General features: G+C 40.9%; 1 long non-coding RNA gene across 1 annotated transcript in view; it reads left to right on the top strand.

Moving 5' to 3' along the window:
* The window catches only part of LOC119514390, a 78,906-nt gene that overhangs the window by 550 nt on the left and 62,781 nt on the right, over nt 1–15,575 (top strand). The window lies entirely within an intron of this gene.

Consider the following 15,575-nt stretch of genomic DNA (forward strand, 5'->3'; position numbering starts at 1 on the left):
GTGGGTCGGTGGGGGTGTGTGTCTCTGCGTTCATTGCCATGGCAGCGGCTGCAGGGTCTCCCTCTGCCAGTTTGCCCTAGGGTTGCCTGGAGCGCAGCGTGCGCCCCGGGTGCCCGTGAGGAGTGGGCGGGGCGTTGGCATCAGCCTGGAGAGATCAGGGCGGGCAGGCAGCTTCTTCCGCTTTCTCCCGACCTCTCCCCATTGAGAGTCTCAGAGCATGATCTGAGGCAGAGTCTGCAAGAAGGAAGGGGCACAAATTAAAGAAAACGTTATTATATTGAGGCATAAAGTCCTTCCACCGGAGGCTGAGGCCCTGGCGTGTGTGGGGATTTGAGTCCAGGTGGGATCTACTTCCTGGGAGCCCCTCAGGAGGTGGGTGTAAGAGAGAAGGCCCCCCGGGAGCCAGGAAACCAGTAGCTGGAGGTGGCGGTGGGGAGTGACTTCTGTCAAAAGCCTTCTCCGCTCTGAGTTGAAGTTTCCTCGCCAAAGGTCAGTTGATGGTGTGACCTCTATGTTTCTCCCAGGTCTAAAATTATGATGAAAGGGTAAGGTAATATTCTAAGAGAGATGGTGTTGCAATGTTTCAGATTTCAGTCAAATTCCAGAGACATCAGAGTTTTAGCTAATTCCACACACGTTTATTGAGCACCAATTGTGTCTCAGGGATTATGCATGTTAGAACTGGCAAGTAAAGAATTAATAAGACCTAATTCTTACGTTCAAGAACTCATAGTTTAGGGCTTGGCATATAAAATATTGTAGTCTATAAAAAAGCAAAAATGGATAGATGAAGGTGACTGGGCACTTACATTAGGGGAAGGATACTAGAAGGTGTCTGAGCTATGGCTTGGAACTAATGGCTTTTCATGAACTTTCCAGATCCTCCAGTTCTGTTACATCGTTTTTCCACAAAAGAAGGGACTCCCTCTCTACCAACCTTTTGTTTATTCTCTATGGAAGTGATGCTATCTCTCTGACTTGATCCCCCCACATACATGTAAGTCCATAAGGTAGGGTAGCTGAGAACATTCTCTCATCCTGGTTACAAACATATTCCAGATGCACACACACACAAAAAATGGTCCTAGGCTTTGTATGAGGACCCACTAGCATTACTCAGCACACCCAAAATATTCCATCTGTTCACCATTGCCTGCACTTCCTCACCCCCGCCACGTTTCCAGACATGAAACTTTTTTCAGTTCAGGTAATCTGGTTTCCCAGAGTAGTCTTTTTCTTATCACCTGAAAGAGCCTAACACTGAAGGCTTGGAAATTATATTTCTCATTTTAAATGGATAAACTGGCATCCTGGTTTATCAACCCATCTCTTGGGCATTTGGTTGATATAATTCAATTCCCCTGAGCCTAATCGACTCTGGACACTGACCAGATTGAGGACCAGCCCCTTTGACTATGGTGACTTCTCGTCTGTAAAGCTCAGACTCTAACTCCGATTGTATTTGTTAGAGGCTTGGAACTATTATAGGCATTGACTTTTAGTGCCCAATCCTTAACAAGATAAATGAAATTGGCACATCTTTTCTACTCTAGCTGTCTATTTATAAACCTGTTTATTTGATTTTTTTTCATTAAACTGTAAACACCTCCCCCCCCCCCACACACATACACATCCACACACACACACATGCACACCAAGAAGCAGTGATGGATGGTTGGTTGCCCAGGTGAGAAGGAGAAGGAGTATAGAAGGAACCAAAGGTTCTTCTAAAAATTCCACAGCCTAATTCTCAAATGGATGTATCTCTGCAGATGAGCACAAATCCCAACCCTGGGCTCATACCCAGAAATAACAGCCCCTCACATGTGCTTAGCTCTTTTCCATTAACAAAGCACCTCTGCATATGTCATCACTTAGTCCTGATAACTCAGAGAGGAAAGCAATGGCTCCAATTTTCTACTGCTGTGTAACGAACCACTCCAGGTCTGTTTTATTATTTCTCTCTCATTCTGCACCCTGGACTAGGCTCAGCAGGGTCACTGGGACAGTGGGCCTTCTCTCTCTCCATGGGGTCTCAAGGCCTCTTCCTTTTCACATAGCCTCCTTATACAAAGGGTTTTCTGAAGAGGGTGAATTATTCTACGTTTCCAGCAGTAGTGTAAAATTTTTAAAATTTTAGCCAATCTAGTAGGTGGAGAATGATATTGGTATGTTGCCTTTGTTACATTTAATGGAAGCATATTACAGTGTTGCTGTTGACCACAGACTCCAGTTTGCTTTGATTATGTTTTTTTTTTTCCAAAAACCATCCTTTTCCAACACTCTGCATGGTTGACATTCATTTGTTCTCCCCCAAGTGAGAACATTTTTATATTTGTACATTTAGTAACAGTCATTGGCCACTCCAGTTTTTGCCAAGTTATACAGTCCCAGTCTTCATCATCTATCTTTACCTCTGGTGTCATACATTCCCCTATCCCACCTCTTTCAGCTTTACTCTCAGACATCTTTGTTCAGTTACTTACAATACTGTGCTACCATCACATAGTATTATGCTATCTATTTCCAGATTTATACAGTCAATCCTGCTGAACATTCTGTAGTCCTTCAGCATCAAATGCCTAATCTCTATCCTCTTTCTATCTCCTGGTAGCCTGTATTATCAGCTTTTAACTCTCAAAGTTTGCTAATTAATGTTCGTTCATATTAGTGAGACCATACAGCATTCATCCTTTTATTTCTGGCTAACTTAACTCAACATAATGTCCTCATTATCATCCACATTATTATATGTTCCATGTCTTTGTTCTTACAGCTGCATAATATTCCATCATATGTATATACCACAGTTTGTTTATCCACTCATCCATTGATGGATGTTTGGGCTGCTTCCATCTCTTGGCAATCGTGAATAATGCTGCAATAAGTATCGGTTTATAAATGTCCATTTGTGTCTTAACTTTCAGTTCCTTTGAGTATATATCTAGCAATGGAATAGCTGGGTCATACGGCATATCTATACTTAGCTTCCTGAGGAACCTCCACACTGTCTTCCAGAGTGGTTGCACAATTCTACATTCCCACGAGCAATGAATAAGTGTGCCTCTTTTTCCACATCCTCTCCAGCACTTGTAATTTTCTGTTTTTTGGATAATGGCCATTCTAGGAGGTATGAGATATCTCATTGTGATTTTGATTTGCATTTCCCTAATAGCCAGTGAAGTTGAGCATTTTTTCATATGTTTTTGAGCGATTTGTATTTCCTTTTCAGAAAAATGTCTGTCCATGTCTTTTGCCCTTTTTTTAAATTAAGATTTATTCACATACCATACAATCATCCAAAGTATATCATCCATTGATCACATTACCATCATATAGTTGTTCATTCATCACCTCGATCTATTTTTTTTAACATTTTCCTTGTACCCAAAAAAGTGAAAGTAAGAATAAAAAATTAAGAGTAAAAACAAAACACCCAAATTGTCCACCCCCTGGCCTATTTTTCCTTTAGTTTAGTTTAGCTTTGTTTTGTTTTTGCCCCCATTTTTCTACTTATCCATCCATACACTGGATGGAGGGGAGTGTGATCCACATGGCTTTCACAATCACATTGTCACCCCTTGTAAGCTCCATTGTTATACAATTGTCTTCAAGATTCAAGGCTACTGGGTTGTAGTTTGATAGTTTCAGGTATTTACTACTAGCTATTCCAATTCATTAAAACGTAAAAAGAATTATCTGTATTGTGCGTAAGAGTGCTAATCAGAGTGACCTCTCGGCTCCTTTTAAAATCTCTCAGCCACTGAAACTTTACTTAATTTCATTTCACATCCCCCTTTTGGTCAAGAAGATGTTCTCCATCCCACAATGCCAGGTCTAGATTCCTCCCCTGGAGTCATATTCCACGTTGCCAGGGAGATTTACATCCCTGGGTGTCAGATCCCACGTAGAGGGGAGGGCAGTGATTTCACCTGCCAACATAATGTCCTCAAGGTTCATCCACGTTATATGTTCCAAGTTGGCTTAGCTAGGGAGAGAGGGCCACATCTGAGCAACAAAGAGGCATTCAGGAGGAGACTCTTAGGCACAATTGTTAGCAGGCCTAGCCTCTCCTTTGCAGTAACAGGCTTCTCAAGGGCAAGTCCCGTGACAGAGGGTTTGACACATCAAACCGCCAGTCCTCAATGTTTGTGAGCCCGTCAGCAACCATCCAGGTGGGGAAGTCCAACAGCTCTGCATTTTCCCCCAGCTCCTCAGGGGGGCTTTACATATTTTTTTCATTGTTTTTTTTTTAAATTAACTATTAACTGTATCAAAAAATTAAAAAACCATATAATAAAAAAACATTTGAAATAAACTAAAACAAGGGAATAAGAAAAAGACACCTAACCTAAAATAACTACATTACTTCCAACATGTTCCTATTCTACCCCCAAAAAATATACAGACCCAGCAAAGGAATAAGAAAGCAGATAACCTAAGATAACAACATTTCTGTGAGCTTGTTCCTACCATACCCACCAGAAATTAACAAACCATAGTCATCCCTGAACATTCCCAGAACGTTAAATTTACCCACGATAATTCATCTATTCTTATTAGATTATCATTCCCCCTTCACTAATTGCTATCTATGCTATGTCTCCTACATTCTACATTATAAACCATTTATTTTACATTTTTCAATGTTCACATTAGTGGTAGCATATAACATTTCTCTTTTTGTGCCTAGCTTATTTCACTCAGCATTATGTCTTCAAGGTTCATCCACGTTGTCATATATTTCACAACATGATTCTTTCTTACTGCCACGTTGCCTATCTTTTAATTTGGTTGTTTGTCTTTCTGTTGTTGAGTTGTAGGATTGCTTTATATATTTGGGATATTAAACCCTTATCTGATATGTGGTTTCCAAATATTGTCTCCCATTGTGTAGGCTGCCTTTTTACTTTTCTAACAAAGTCCTTTGATGTAAAAAAGTGTTTGATTTTAAGGAGATCCCATTTGTCTATTTGTTCTTTGGTTGCTCATGCTTTGGGTAAGGTCTTGGAAACCACCTCCTATCACAAGATCTTTAAGATATTGCCCTATATTTTCTTCTAAAAGTCTTATGGTCTTCGCACTTATGTTTAGGTCTTTGATCCATTTCAAGTTAATTTTTGTTTAAGGTATGAGATAGGGGTCCTCTTTCATTCTTTTGGAAATGGATATCCAGTTCTCCAAACATCATTTATTGAAGAGGCTGCTCTGTCCCAGTTGTTTTGGCTTGACTGCCTTATCAAAAATCAACTGTCCATAGATGCGAGAGGTTATTTCTGAACACTCAGTTCTATTGGTCAGTATCTCTGTCCTTATGCCAGTACCATGCTGTTTTGAGCACTGTAGCTTTGTAATATGCTTCAAATTCAGGTAGTGTGGGTCCTCCCACCTCGTTCCTCTTTCTCAAGATATTTTTGGCTATTCAGGGCACCTTGCCCTTCCAAATAAATTTGGTTATTGGTTTTTCTATTTCTGCAAAGTAAGTTGTTGGGATTTTAATTGGTATTGCATTGACTCTATAAATCAGTTTAGTTGGAGTTGACATCTTAATTATATGTAGTCTTCCAATCCATGAACACAGTATGTTCTTCCATTTTTTAAGGTCCTGTTTGATTTCTTTTAGCAGTTTCTTGTTGTTTTCTTTGTATAGGTCTTTTGTGTCCTTCATTAAGTTTATTCCTAAATTCTTGACTCTTTTGGTTGCTGTTGTAAATGGGATTATTTTTTATTTCTTCCTCTTGTTACACATTACTTGTGTATAAGAACATTACAGATTTTTGCCTGTTGATCTTGTAGCCTGCAATTTTGCTGTATTCATTGATAAGCTCTAATAGCTTTGCTGTAGATTTTTCTGGATTTTCTATATGTAGAATCATGTCATCTGCAAACAGTGAAAGTTTTACTTCTTCCTCTCCAATCTAGATACCTTTTATTTCTTTTTCTTGCCTAATTGCTCTAACTAGAACTTCCAGCACAATGTTGAATAACAATGGTGACAGTGGGCATCCCTGTCTTATTCCTGATCTTAGAGGGAAAGATTTCAGTCTCTCCCCATTGAGTAAGATGTTAGCTGTGGGTTTTTCATATATTGCCTTTATCATGTTGAGAGAATTTCCTTCTATTCCTATCCTTTGAAGTGTTTTTATCAAGAAAGGATGTCGAATTTTGTCAAATGCCTTTTCAGCATCCCTCAAGATGATCATGTGGTTCTTCTGCTTTGATTTATTGATGTGGTGTATTACATTAATTGATTTTCTTGTGTTGACCAGCCTTGCATACCTGGAATAAACCCCACCTGGTCCTGGTGTATAATTCTTTTAAAGTGCTGCTGGATTCGATTTGCTAGTATTTTGTTAAGGATTTTTGCAACTATATTCATTAAAGAGATTGGTCTATAATTTTCTTTTTTTGTAGTATCTTTGTCTGATTTTGGTATTATGGTGATGTTGGTTTCATAGAATGAGTTGGGTAGCTTTCCCTCCTCTTCAACTTTTTTGAAGAGTTTGAGCAGTATTGGTATTAATTCTTTCTTGAATGCTTGGTAGAATTCACATGTGAAGCCATCTGGTCCTGGGCTTTTCTTTTTGGGGAACTTTTTGATGATTGACTCAGTTTCTTTACTTGTGATTGGTTTGTTGAGGTCATCTATTTCTTCTTGGTCACTGTTAGTTGTTGATGCTTTTCTAGGAAGTTGTCCATTTCGTGTAAGTTGTCTAGTTTATTAGCATATGATTACTCATAGTATCTTCTCATCATCTCCTTTATTTCCGCAGGGTCAGTAGTTATGTTTCCTTTCCCATTTCTGATTCCATTTATTTGCATCCATTCTCTCTCTCTCTCCCTCTCTTTTTTTTTCTTTTTTTTCAGTTAGCCTAGCTAGGGGTCCATCAATTCTGTTGATTTTCTCAAAGAACCAGCTTCTGGTTTTGCTGATTCTCTCTGTTGTTTTCCTGTTCTCAATTTCATTTATTTCTGCTCTGATCTTTATTATTTTCCTTCTGTTTGCTTTGGGGTTAGTTTGCTGTTCTTTCTCTAGTTCCTCCAGGTGGACAATTAATTCCTCAATTTTTGCTCTCTCTTCTCTTTTAATGTAGGTGTTTAGGGCAATAAATTTCCCTCTCAGCACCACCTTTGCTGCATCTCATAAGTTTTGATATGTTGTGTTTTCATTGCCATTTGCCTCGAGGTATTTACTAATTTCTCCCTTTATGTGTTTTTGATACAAGTTCTTTGTCAGCTATTTGTGTTGTGAATATTTTCTCCCCATCTATGGTTTACCAATTAGCTTTCTTAACAGTGTCTTTCTGTGAGCAGAATTTTTAAGTTTTGATGAAGTTCTATTTACCAACTTTTTTTCAATGGTTTTTGCTTTCTGTGACCTAGGAAATATCTTACCACCCCTATCATGGAGACATTCTCTTATACTTCCTCTAAAACTTTTATAGTTTTAGCTTTTCCTTTTAGGTCTATAACTCATTTCAAATTAATTTTTGTGTATAATGTGATGTAGGAGTTGAAGTGCTTTTAGTTTTTTTTAAAATATGGATATCCATTTGTTCTAGTACCAATTGTTGAAAAGATTTTCATTTCTGCTCCAAACTGCTATGGTGTCTTTGTTGAAAATCATTTGACTGTATATTTGTGGATGACCAAAACTTTTGATCCCTAAGGAAAATGGGTGCTTTCTCTCCAAGGATGGAATAGTGCTCTAAGTTTCCTGTGCTCTGATTCATGTAAAGGTCGTCAGAGCTCCTGGCTAAAATGAATGGTTCACTTTCAATGGCTCATTTGGTTTGCTGGCAAGACTTTCTATGAAATTGTCCATATTAACTTAGATAAGAGCCTGGAGGCAGAGGAAATGGTAATTTCACTTTCTGTATATGAGCAAATAATCAAGCCCATTGCATGCTTTTGGTTACAGCTCAGTGCTCCTGTTCCACCCTTCAGGTATTTAAAAAGGGGAAAAAAAAAAAAAACAAAAAAACTCTTTGTTGGAGAAATTCAAACAAACAGATACTATAAGGTAGAACATTTGAGAAATCACTGGAAAACCCTTCAGCTTGACTCTTCAAGGAAGGAAGCCAAGGGCAGCAGAGGTGTGAAAGTATTCTAAAAATAGGAATGATCCTGGAAGAAAAGTTCCTCATAATCACCTCCTTAAAAGATGCCAGCACAGCCCCACTCTGCCCTGAAGCTCCGGAAATCTGCCTTCTGCCCAGCCAGTGTTTTCTACCTGTCCTGCCATTTCAGAAGTTTTAATAGTGAGGCTGGTAAGGAAATCTTTCTCACAGCCCAGTGGGGGCAAATACGAGGCCACCTTCTTGGCAGCGGCCCTGCAGGTTCTCAGAAAGACTCTGCAGGGTTAGCAGCTTTTGTGTTTCTTACACCTGATGGGTGTGAAACTTTGTGGAGCACACAGTTGCTGCCCACTGTACCCTACCAGGAGCTGGGAACCCGGGGCAGATAGAGGTGAGCTCTGTGGTTATGAAGGGCTTTATATTCCCGCGAGTGAAACCTCTAGATGAACCTGCTTTTCTTGTTGCCAGAATGGGCGCTTCATCCAGGGAATTAATTCAGAAGTGAAAGGTATCAGATGGGAGTTTGGCTGAATATGGCTAACCCAGGCTTATCCTTTCTCACCTTCTTGAAACCTCTAACTCAGCTAGAACATGGAAAAGGAAAATTAGCGCAACTACTGGAGACCTTCAAATCTATTCACTTGGTGCAGGAACATGCAAACAAAAAATTATAAAATAGTTTTTGGGGACTGCTAAGCTCTGCCAAGATGTCTTATGAAAAGGATGTCTCATGAAAAGGACCATGTCTTGGCTCCCTTACCCTTCCCTAACCCCTGTTTTGCTCTGGTACATTTGATTGGGGAAATCTGAAACAGATATTTAGGTATAGGAAGTATTGAGGCAGGTGTCTATGTGTGTGTGTTTAAAAGTCAGAGGATGGTAGATATATGTGTAGGAGAGAAAGAGAGAAAAGAAGAATGTGTGTGAAACGGAGAGGGAAAAAATCAGTACAGTATGGTGCAGTGGAATGAGCACAGGGTTTGAGACTAGACATATAGAGTTCATATAGCTAATAATAATAACAACATGAAGAAGGAAAAGGAGGAGGAGAAGAAGGTCAAAGAGGAGGATGAGGGGAAGGAGAAGAAAGAGAAGGAGGCACATTTATTAGGTGCTGTGTTCCAGCACAGTGTTAAGCTCTTTTTAAATATTATCTCATTTATTACTTGTAATAGTTGTATAAAGTATGTAGCATTATTCCTCTATACAGTGAAAGAATATATGAATGACAAACACCCACTCCATAAACTCATTGGATTTCCATCTCTGGTTCCAATTCTGCCTCTGCCCTGTGACCCTGGATAATCTCTCTAATCTCATTTTTCTTTGTGTGAAATATAAACTAAGACCTGTCTTTCCTAGCTCGCAAAGTCTCTAGGAGGATTAAATGAGATAACAGATACGGAGTTGCTTGGTAAATTGTAAAAGACTGAATAAATGAGAGGGCTTGTTATTTGAGGCATATTTCCATATTGTCATTTCTCTGCTTCTTTGCAGACACACTCCCACTTGTGAATCAGCATAAATATTTATTTACTACATGGTATTAGTGGACACTTTCCATCCAAACATACATGTCCCTTTTCCTTCTCACTTTTTCCTCCCTCTCAACAGAGGCAACCACCTTCTATTGTCCCTAGTCACCAAAAGAAATACACATTTGAAGTTCAACAAAAAAAGCAAATACAGCAAACTCCAAACAGATTCTCATTTGGAGTAGGGAAAGCTTGCCCATTTCATGTATCTTGCTAAGGAGTGAGGAATAGACATGTGTGGGCTAATTAACATTTAAAAATTATTTCAGGTCTAGCAAATACAGCTGAAGTTAGAGACGGGCGCTACAAAGGCAGGAGATCTCCATGACTTAGAATCTATTCTTCAATTTGTGAAGGATCCAGGGCGGATCAGGTTTAACAAAATTGGCTTACATTAACAACACTCTGAGTATGATTTCCAAGCTGTATATTAGGCTTATTCAGGTTCAAGGATTAGATAAGCCCAGATGCCCTCAGATGATGAGAGTTTATTATTAGGCTAAACAGGGAGGAGAGGAGTCTCATAAAACTGTGCTAAGGGCACATGTGCTCTCATGGACCAAGTGCTCTCGCGACCAATGCATCCTGCAGACGTGGAGAGACCTGGAACAATGGCCTGTCATCATGCAGGGATTCAGGGACCAACCTCCCTACTTTTACTGTCTTCACCCGAAGACAAAGTCACCATCCTATACTGAGTACCTGTGTTGGGCAGAATTTCACACGAACCACCTCCTAAGTAACTAGCCAACCGTATGCCTCTAAGTGGATGCCTTTGTTGAGACAGATAATTAGCTCAATTACTAGAGGTCAAGGCAGCTGATATAACTCAGACATGTGGCACAAACCACATGCAACCAGGTCACCTTGGCATGGCTTTCCTTTAGAAGGGCTTTAGGCATGTCAGGTATTTTGAACATCAAGCTTCATGTAAAAATTCATAACAGCTGGATGGTGTTCCTACCCTATAGGAATACTCTCCATAAGAATTTTCTCACTGAGCATGGAATGAAAGTGAACAAAATGAGTTGGACAACCTCATGTCAACCTGTAGTGCCAGGCTGGGGCCCAGAGCCTTGCTTCATACTTCTTTCCAGTGGAGTGAGCACTGTATGTAGATGTTCCACCACAGGGACACAGCCAGCGTGGGAGAAGCAGGGTCTGGGTCTGGAGAACAGGAGGCAGCATCCTGTAAGGCCTTGCTTGTCCCTTTTACTCACACTCTGACAGACACATTCTGGGATTACTTTATTCTCACCCCATATGTCTCGCAGGCACCTTTACTCATTGCTGGAGGCAGCGTTCCTGACTCCTTGGACTTCCCTTTTCTGGGCTCCAAGCACATTATTCCCCATCTGGTTAATGCATTTTTTTTTGCCAGGCAGGGAACATTAAGATTGATGAGCTTTCAGCAGGTCTGCCTTCCTGAGAGTGCACCTTGGCCCTTTTCTGTTCAGTGCACACAACACTAACAGAGGGCTCTCCTGGGCCAGGCGCTGTGCCAGGCAGTGAGGATTAAAGCAGCATCATTTTAGTTTTCCAGCTGCTGAAGCAAATACCATGCAATTGGTTGGCTTAATCCACAGGCATGTATTGGCTCACGGTTTTGAGGTTGGGAGAAGTCTAAAATTGAGGCATCAGCAAGGCAGTGCTTTCTCCCCAAAGACTGTGGTGCTCTGGGGCTGGCTGCCGGAGATTCTTGGTCCTTGGCTTTTCTGTCATGTGGCAGTGCACATGGTGGCATCTTCTCCTTTCTCTTCCAGAGAGAGAGGGGTTTCTGTCTGCTGCCCGTGGCTCCTCTCCTGTGTCCGATTTCCTTTGCTTATAAGGAAACTGTAGCCATATTGGATGCAGGCCCACCCTTATTCAGTTTGGGCACACCTTAGCAAATAATACCTTCAAAAAATGGGTTCACACCCACAGGACCAGGAGTTGGGACCTGAACCTGCCTTTTGGGGGCACATAATTCACTCATCAGGGAGGCAGTTCAGTATTCTGGAATGCAAAATTTGCTAGAGGAAGAAAGATACTGATGATTGTCACAATAATGGCTACTAGTGTAGTTCGCTAAATGTGCCAACGACTGTGCCAAGTGCTCGCATGCACATCACAATCCATCTTCACTATGAGGCAGGTACTATTCTTTTTCTTGTTGATGGAGACTCTAGGCTGTGTCATAAACTAATGTCAAACTGGCTTAGGCAAGTGCCTTCGGGGAGGTTTGGTTTTGGAAGCCTTCTTGTTGCCGTTTCAGTATCTCTTGCTTCTGTTTTTGTGTTGTCTTCGTTCTCTCTCTGCAAACTGGAGTTCTCCACACACTAGGGCAGGTGATTTCTAATAACTCAGAGTTTCACATCCTTGACTTTCCTCTACTAGAGAGGGACTAACTCTCCTTCTCAGTTTTAGTTGAAAAAATCCTCAAGAAGGACTCGGATGGTCCCAGCTTAGGCCAGCTACCTCGTCTTGGATTAATCAGCATAGCTAGGGGGATGGGACCACGTGGGTGGAGCAAAAGGAAGAGCAGTTCCCAAGAGAAGGGAATACTAGGCAGACAAAAATCACATATGTCCACTGCATTCTTCATTTTATAGATGAAGATATTTACATTTTGAGAGGTTGATTACATGTTGAGGTCACAAAATCTGCCTCAGTGGTTCTCAACCAGGGAGGATTGTGCATGTGCGTGCATGCACACATGTGCACACACACACACACCCACACACTTCACCCAAACACCCCTCTCCCCAGAAGTCTGGAGACATTTTTGCTTGTCACAACTTACGGTAGTGCTACTAGCATCTGGTGGGGGGTGTTGCTAAAATCCTACAATGCACAGGACATTCCCCCACAACAAAAAATTTTCAAGCCAAAAATGTCAGTAGTGCTGAGGTTGAGAGTCCCTAGTCTATCTGAACTATTAAGTCACCACCACCCTACATTGCCTCTCTCTCTTGAAGGGCCTTGAATGGTCTTTTGAGTGATTCCAAACAACAAACAAATCAAGTTTAAAATACTTTTTAGTTTGAGTTTGAGTATGTTAAAAACTAAAGCTGATAGTCTATAGCAGATTTTTAAAAGTCTTAAGTATCTAAGGACTATGACCTGTCTCTATCAAAGACTGTTTTTCTACGAAGAGAGGAGGATTTGCAATGAAGTGACCATATTCTTTCATCTCTCTCCTTAGTTACTTTTGGCTAAGAATAATAGCACAATCTATGGGCATGAAAAAGTTCCTTGGGGGACAGATCTGGTGAATTTGCCTGATTAGTATAATTTTCTAACTTAACCAAGTAAGCTTAGATGCCAAAGTTCTACAGTAAATCCCAAATATCTGAGAATCTAATTCTTATTGAAATATACTCCTAATTATAATCCCTTCTTCCCCCTTTCTGGCCTCAAATAAATCAACTTTTCCTCTTCTTATATTTCCTTTCTCTCTTAATTTACCCAGAGAAAAAGTAAAACGCTTCAGAATTCATCTTCATCCCAATTTGATTTTTTAAGATCTAAATGCATTACTTAAAATCAAAGGCAGATCCTATTTCTCAGCTTCCTTACTGCTCTCCTTGCACCTTCTCTCCTCATTCCCACTCCAAAATAATCTTCTAACAAAATTTTCTTCCAAAAGTATTGATTCAGTTTCATTATTTTTTCTTGTTTATGTGCCTCAGTGTTTCCATGCATGCTACATGTAGAATCAAGCCCAGCCTCCTTATCATGCAGTAAACAACCCATCCCAGTAAAGCCCCAATCCCCAGATTTATTTCTGCCCTCTGCCCAATCCCCAGCCCCCACCCCTGTACCCTGGACCCACCAACAAGAGGCATCATGCTGTGTTTAGGAGGGCAGACTTTGGAACAAGACCCCCAGAGCCCAAATCCTGGGGTCACCATCTCCTAGCTGGGTGGCTTTGGGCAAATCACTTAGCTTTTTGTGATTACGTTTCCCCAACTGTAAAATGAGAATAATAATTATATCTACCTCATAGGCGAGGATTAAATGCTTTCATATACTTAAAGAAATTAGGCTAGTGTCTTGCACGAAGTATGATCTCAATAAATGTTAGCTGCCATGCTCTCCCACTCCATGCGTTAACCTGCTTGCCACCCTCATCTGATGAACACCTATCTCAGCCCTCAGGACTTGGCGCAGGTGCCACTCCCCGGTGAAGCCTACCCGACTCCCCCAGAAAAAGTTAGTTCTTCTCTGTGCTCCTGACTTGTTTTCATGTCCATCTCTCTCTCTGCCATCAAGGGTATGATTCTTTCCTCTTGATATTCTTTACTCCACCTAACACTGTACCTACCACATAGAAGATGTTCAATAATTGTTTGAAGGTATAAATATTTAGATTTCATTTGGGGCAACCCCAAACTTTAGAGTCATCTCTGTGGGTCATCTAAAGGTGCCGAGGTGCCTATCAGGTGCCTAAGCATTGTTTTCTCTAACTCTCACATTTCAACTGTTCTTACCTGCCTACCTTTGAAGAAGTGAAAAATATTATTTACAGAATTTAGTAGCATGGTCCTTCCTCCTTTGCCTGTCAGCTTTTATCCAAATCTGAATGTAAGTGGTGTTCGTTATCAGTGCTTCCCAGATTCTCCATTACCTCCCCAGCTTGGGTTTCTGTTTACCTGCCATGACTTAACCCTAACCAATCAACTCCCCTTCCTCATTAGGTTCTGCACACACTGAATGAGAAAGCTTTCCCATCTACTTGAGATCTGCTGCCGTATTTGTAGGCTTGTGGTTCCAGCTGCTACCCAGTCAGTATTTCAGTAATTACAAGTCTCCAATAACTAGTAATCTGGGCATCTTGTACCATTGCCTAATAATCCTGGGCTCTTTGCTGAGAGAATGGCAGGCAGCCTATGGGATTTCCTTTTTTATTTAAAAAAAAAACAAAAGTCTGAAAATATTGGGCCATTTCAGTCCCAAAAGACAGAAGCCACATTCAGTTGCTCTTTATCAGCAGCTGTCTAACTTAAGGGCGCCAAAGCTTGAAGGGACTCATTAGAACGCATATTCCTGGGCTTTCTGCCAAGGAGTCCCTTTCAGTAGTTTGGGGGTAGAGTCTAAGTATCTGCATTTTTAACCAAGTTATTTCTGATTTTTGGGGTACCAGGATCCTACCTGGAAAAATCCTGCCTTAGATAAGTTTTGGAGGTTATACTAGCTCGAGTTTTCATGTAATCTAGACAGTTCTACACCAGGATACCAGTGCATTGAAAAACTAAGAATTAAAAAAAAAGAAGACGTTCTTTCTCCTGGCTGAGCTCATCTCCCTGCTGGTGGCTGGTGTGGTGGTGAGGAGCCAGCTGCTCTCTACACTATGTTTTTCTGTTGTTCTCTGGGCTTCTGAGTGCCTCTTCTTTTCCTCCCCAGGCACCAAAAATAAGACTTTGGCTCTGAGAGTGAAGTTCAGGGCTCCCAAACGACATCACCTCTTAGTCAGATACACCAAGCCTAATGCCTGAAACAGAAATATTAAACATGAATGAATGAACAAACGCAAAAGAATGGAAGTATTTCCTCTCCTTTTAATTCTTTCAGGACTTTGTACATTGAACCTTAAAAAAAAATCGACCCCTTCTAATCCTCATTCCGTCTTTCCCTACCCTGTATCTTATCAGCATAAGAAGACTTGGGGCAAAAGCTTACTTGCTTGAAGTCCTGCAGTGAAAGACCCAGGCGGGGGAGAAAATCTGTTTCCTGGGAAGTAGTGGGAGGCATTCAAACACCTGTAAACAGGGAACTCCTAAGGCCACCAGCAAGCAAAAGCCCAGGACAAGATACAGGCCCATTCACCTTGGTCAGACCTTCCTGATAGGAGGACTGACACTCAAGAAAATTTCTGCCATATGCCCACCTGGTATATAAGGCTTCTATGAATTTGAAAGCCAGCGTAGTGGTTACCCTTGGGGTGTGGGCTGCTAAATGTTTAACAATTGGTTCTCCAAAC

The sequence above is a fragment of the Choloepus didactylus genome, chromosome 18 (assembly GCF_015220235.1).
Source record: "Choloepus didactylus isolate mChoDid1 chromosome 18, mChoDid1.pri, whole genome shotgun sequence".
Lineage (NCBI taxonomy): Eukaryota > Metazoa > Chordata > Mammalia > Pilosa > Megalonychidae > Choloepus > Choloepus didactylus.